The following is a 6,028-nucleotide window of genomic DNA, read 5'->3' on the forward strand; positions in this document are numbered from 1 at the left end:
ATGTTAAATTAATCTGGTGATGGTGGGAGCCTTCAGTCTTGTTGAGGAATTTCAAGCAACATTAAGTTTATTTGATTACAAATATTCAACCAAGAGAGCAGAGATTTTGCAGCTTCAGAAAAAATAGGAACAGAAACCTCACTTCTCAATAAACTACCTGTGTTATACTGATAAAGTGCTGATTCCTACAGGAAGTTAGGATGTGCTCTGTTAATGTTTACATTCACATTAGCTGCCCAGACAATTTAGAGTAAATGTGTAAATTCAAACCACATAAATCCATCAACAGTTTCTATGCGTGCAACATTTGAACGTATTAGGATAATAAGCATCATTACACTGTGAGTATCAAAAAGATGACATCTGTAGAGCTGGGATGATGTCAATTCTCAATCCATCTGTTGATAATTGATCAGCAATATGCTTAATAACTGATTGATCTTTAATAACTTTCAAGCAAAATAGCAAAAATTAAATGAGAACATGACATCTGTCATTTGAAAATATTTGGATTTTGTTCTAATGTTCAGATAAGACATCAACTTTAGGACATAATCTCTAATATGATCCATAATTACTTTTTCAAATCACCAATTACTCATGATCTTGCTTTTAATTCATTGTATCCTTTTTATTAACACCATTGTCTTGTTTTTTCACTTCTTTTTAAGCCTTTTGCGAGTTAAATGCTTTCATCCTAAAGGCTCCAGTATGCTTCTACGTATCCGTTTCTCGGAGAGGGTTGCACGGAGAGCAGAGAGTCTTTTTGATTTTTACCTCTCCGACGACTGTACGTTGAAAACAATTCACAGCCAAACCCATAGGTGGCGCAATGGAAGACGAGCTCAGAGAAGCCTACCCCATTTATGGGAAGAAGAAGTCCACGTGTGTCTGTTTACCTCTGTCAGCTAGCCTCCGACACACTGAACCATGGCAACTAACAGAACTAAATAAAGGGACACTCAGCGGGTCAAAATGCTGATGCTATCGTTTCTTAGCGCAGCGGTTCCCAGGTCTTGTTTCCGAACTGTGTTGCTGATTCCACAGCTTGAATCTGCTTGAGGCTCCCCTCCCAGCTAGCTCCCCTCCCAGCTTCCACACACAGTCAGCAGGGACTTCCGACACTAACTACTACCCAGTGTTTGCTTCTAACCTGACGGTATTATAGAAACAGTGTCATGATAGAAGTGGAATTAGTCGTGACGGCGGGTTTTTGCACCGTTACCACCGCAGTTAGCATGGTGGCTAGCCCGCTAGCCTAGCACGCTAGCGCCGTTATGAAAGCTCGTTATAACCGTATGTGACCGTGCACACATGCTGTCAGTGCTCTAACGAGCCACCGTCAGACGGACAACTCCGTTGGCTTAACACACACGTCACATTAATCGTAGAATCGTAGTTGTGTATGTGTTTATTGTGAATCAGGAAGTTAGAGGTCCGGAAATGTGAAATCCGGAAATGACGTCATACGGAAATGATGTCGTTCGCGGACCAATCACAGCCAAGAGCTGTCCGTGGGGTCTCCGAAATGAAGACGGACAGTTAGAAAAATCAGAGGTGTACGAAAAGCTCTCCGAGGCGCTCGGAGAGGGCGTATCATGACGGATAGGGCGGTTTTATCTATCCGTTTTAGAAAAGACGTAGAAGCCTAAATTGGCCTTTAGTCTTTGTTTTATTGCTAACGTGTTCTAAGTGATCTATTTTATTTCATGTCTTTGATTTTAAAGTAAAGCACTTTGAGCTGCATTGTATTTATGAAATCAATATAAATCAATAAAATGTATCATTATATTATTTCTTACTTACAACAAACAATTCATTGATTAATTGAGAAAAATGATTGGCACATGAACATATAATGATAATGCCTTCTAGTTACTGTCAGTGATGTACCCAACTGTACCGTTACCCTGCAAAGAGATGATGAGCATTTATTCATGTCATGGGGTGATGCTCTATGAAGACTGTTATGAGCCACATTAGAAGTGTAAACAAGCTTAAAGGAAAACATTTGCTGTTGAAAAGGCTTGTTTTATTGCACGTCAAATCACCTTATTGCAAGAAACAAAGAACAGCGCTTGATTCACAAGTCGTCTCAGCAGCACATTAAGGGAGAAAGCAGACATTATGAAGAATGGATTGCTCTCATGAAGCCGTCATCTCCGCCGGTAGAGGTTGTTGAGAGGGACTGTGCAGCTCTGTGTCCTCTGCCGTGTTGTCGGGACAGCCCGAGTCCCTTGAGCAGTTGTTCATATCTGCCTTCGTGTTTTTACCGGGGGTCTCGGCCTCCTGATTAGCCTCATTCTCCATCTGACGATCAGCTGTAAATCAGAGGGGACAGCTTGGTTGGATGTACTGTCAGAGAGTGGAATAGATGAGCAGTAATTTATACTTTACAGCTATTGTTCCTGAGCATTACGGCTGAACGGCCCGTCTGTCTGCAGCCACCGCCCTTCTGTGTCCTGCTCTATTCTGAGAAATGCTCTTTGAGGTTATCCTGTTATCCTTAACCTCTTTAGCTCACCTCTTTAGTAGCCTGGATACCCTCGCTGTCTTATCTACTCTAAGCGTAATGTCACTCGTCCCTTTTCCTTTCTGAATCCAAACGTCTCAGCGTATCTCTTTCCAGTTTTATCATGTCACAAATGTGCACAATGACACCGTCCTTGGATGACCTTTTCTGTGTTTCCCATTACTCACAGCTCAGTTGCTGCAGGGAGTCGACAGCAGCGAGCAGACGATGCCTGTGCTCTGGATCAGTCACATTCAGCTCCATCAGGTGCTGCTCCCTCAGCCTCATCAAGTCCTCCACTGTCTGGTAACCGCTCTGCTGCAGAGACGAGGAATACTCCTGAAACACCAGTCACAAGCTGGGTGAACACAATCGTGTATGGAAGATGATTGGTGCTGTGTCAGATCGATCAAATAAAAACGAAATACCTCCAAACTGAGGCGCTTTAACACTTCCTGGACCGTTGACCTGTGTTTATCTTTAGGGGTTTGGGATTCCTTGTGTAGCTCAGGTCTCTCCTCTCTCAGCACGTCCACATAAATGAACTTGAAATATCCCACCTTGCCATTCAGCATGCCTTTCCATATTCCCATGGGAGGCTTAGTGATGATGTCAATCACGTCTCCCACCTAGAGGTAAGTTTGGTTGAAAGTTATTAAGGTTACTTATTTAGGGACCATGCAACGACATCACATGAACGTATCTTTGTAATCATACAAAGATAATTTGCAAGATAACTAGATAAAAAAAATAGGAACCTGAAAAATATGTTCTTAAATGTGTATTATTATTAGTGCTTTTATTATTGTTATTATTAATTTAAGTTGTTATTATTATTATATCCTTGAAAACATCACAGTAGTGGACCAACCAGACCAAATGGCCTGTTACATCCAAACCAAGAGCAATGCCACTCAGTTGGCTAAAAATAACTGATCTGATGTCTTAGTTGTTTGGTGTTTGTTTAGCTCATTTCTTGTTTTATTTTGTGAATTTACCTTGTCCTCCTGTTTCAGATCCCTTCACTTCCTGCCATTGTACCATTTCCCACTACTTAGATGACCTGTTTCGATCTAAGTGCAATCACCTGTCTCCTGTTGCTCCCACCCCACACCCCTACCCCCATGGTGTATTTAGTTTGTTCTCTCCTCTCTCTCTGTGCCACTTGGTCTTTTCCCTGTCTAGTGTTCCGTTCTCCTGCTGAACTTGTACATGTGTTGTGGCCTTCATTTGAGTCTGTTCCCTTTCAGTCCTTTTAAAATCAGATTAGTGCCATCCAAAATAGCCCCAGTACAGCACAGACACAAATACAGGGGGTTTATTTCATTAACATTTACTATGCTGACTTGTTTACCTTGAGTTTAAGGGATTCGGTGTCGTATGGACTTGGCACATGGTCTGTGTGGACTCTGGCTCTGCCACAGAACTGTCTGGTGCACGATAGATCGTCCTCCAGCCTCAGACTGCCTCTGTTACTGGAGCAGTTTGACCCACTGGTGACTCCACCTGGGGAACAACACACAAACAAAAGGGCTCAATAAGGCCTGAGTTGATTGTATGACATTTTATTAGGATTTAGGGTTGTATCATCTTGTTTTTGAGGGGGTCCTGAACGCAATGATACAAGTGCATATATTCAACACACATACAAAAACAAAAAAATACAAACAGCGAAACACAAAGTACAAAAGCTGACAATAAAACAAGTAATACAAGTGGATAATACGTAACGATAATAATAATTGGATCAATAGTTAATAGCACAAAAAAAGAGGAAATTAAAAAAGTCAGTATTGTCATTGATAAAATTAGAGATAGCTTGTGTGGAGGTTTAGGTTTGTCAAAGGTTAGTGTGGTTCTATAAATTAGAGCATTTAAATTATGGGATAAAAGAAAGAGAGGAGGAGGAGGAGGAGGAGGAGGAGGAGGAGGAGGAGGAGGAGGAGGAGGAGGAGGAGGAGGAGGAGGAGGAGGAGGAGGAGGAGGAGGAGGAGGAGGAGGAGGAGGAGGAGGAGGAGGAGGAGTTGCATAATTCAATGAGTTGTGCTGTGAAGAGGACACCGGGTCCAGTGCCTGAAGGTGCTTACTTGAGGAGCTTTGTCCACTGTTGAGGCTGTAGAGGCTTGTCAGAGAGTGAGTGGACTTCCTGTGTCTTTTAGTGAATGGTCGCCCACCTGCAGCCTTCTTCATCGCTTCATCTTTCTTTGTGTCCCCATTCTGCACAGTGGAAACACCAAATCACATTTTTATTCTCTCGTATGCTTTTTTCATGCTCTGTCACTCGTTATCTCCCACTGCAGGCAAACAAAAGAGGCCGCTGACCAACCAGAAAACGGAGTCGGAGCCCTAAGCTGCTGCGTTTGATTCCTCATGTGACGGAACAGCTCAGCATCCCAGTTTACGCTGGGACACGCAGCTCCTCTGGCAAGCAAAACACTTAATCCTGCAAGAGTTGCCTTTGCTTTTTATAGCTGACACCTAGGAGGTGTGTGATGAGCTTAATCCCCAGCTACCTGTGTTCAGCTTTTAACTTCCTGTTCCTGTGCAGGGACTTTCACACCAAGGACTTCTCTGGCACGGTCCACCTGAGAACAGGCTTCTGAATTGGCACGCAGCTGAAACACAGACTACCACATGATTTCACTGGGCTCTGAGTTTGTCAGCCAGATTTTGGATGCCTGGGAATAATTAGGTTGTATTATGAGAGCTCAAAGTGGAAATAGACTAAACGCATCTGCCTTAAACTGAACGGGGTTTGCGGGCTCTGTTATTCTGAATTTTTGGTCTCTGACTTAACTGCACCCATATTCATGATGTTTCCATTATTCTAAAAATACATTTAATGTTCAAGAGGACACTCTGATCCCACATAAAGGCAAAGGGCACTGCAGCATTTGGATCAGACTCTTGAACTCCCAATAAATCCTCCTAGTCCAGTCACACTCACACAATCTCTGTTGTGCAATATTCATATGTACAATACACTCACAGTTGTTTTCATGTGCAAAATACAGTTTGCCCTGTTTTAATTTGTTTGTGCAATACACAAGTGCACAATACTTGTATATATATATAATATACAGTTTATAAACCAATATACCAATATACAGTATATACAGTGTTATGTGAGCGAGTTATACTTAATTAATGCTGCTTTTAAAATTATTCTATTTTTATATTAATTTAATTGATTCTACTTTATTATTTTCTATAAGGACATTTCATTCAAATATGCACTTGTCTGTATAGTTTTCTGTGAAATAAAGTCTTTGAAGTTGATAAGTAACGCAAGGAATTAGTCCCAGGAGGATGTCGACATCTTGTTATTTTATCATCTAATGTGACAGGATTCATATTATAAGTGTTATTAGTACTCAATATTTTTTTTGAATTTAACATATTACAAATTACATTTTCTCTGGGGATGTTGGTGTGTGTTACTGCCTGTTTGATAAAAACACTTTTACATTTCTATGACAACACATCCTGTACATTGATATGTTTTGTTTTGTTGCG

Source organism: Limanda limanda, chromosome 14 (assembly GCF_963576545.1).
Source record: "Limanda limanda chromosome 14, fLimLim1.1, whole genome shotgun sequence".
NCBI classification, from domain to species: domain Eukaryota; kingdom Metazoa; phylum Chordata; class Actinopteri; order Pleuronectiformes; family Pleuronectidae; genus Limanda; species Limanda limanda.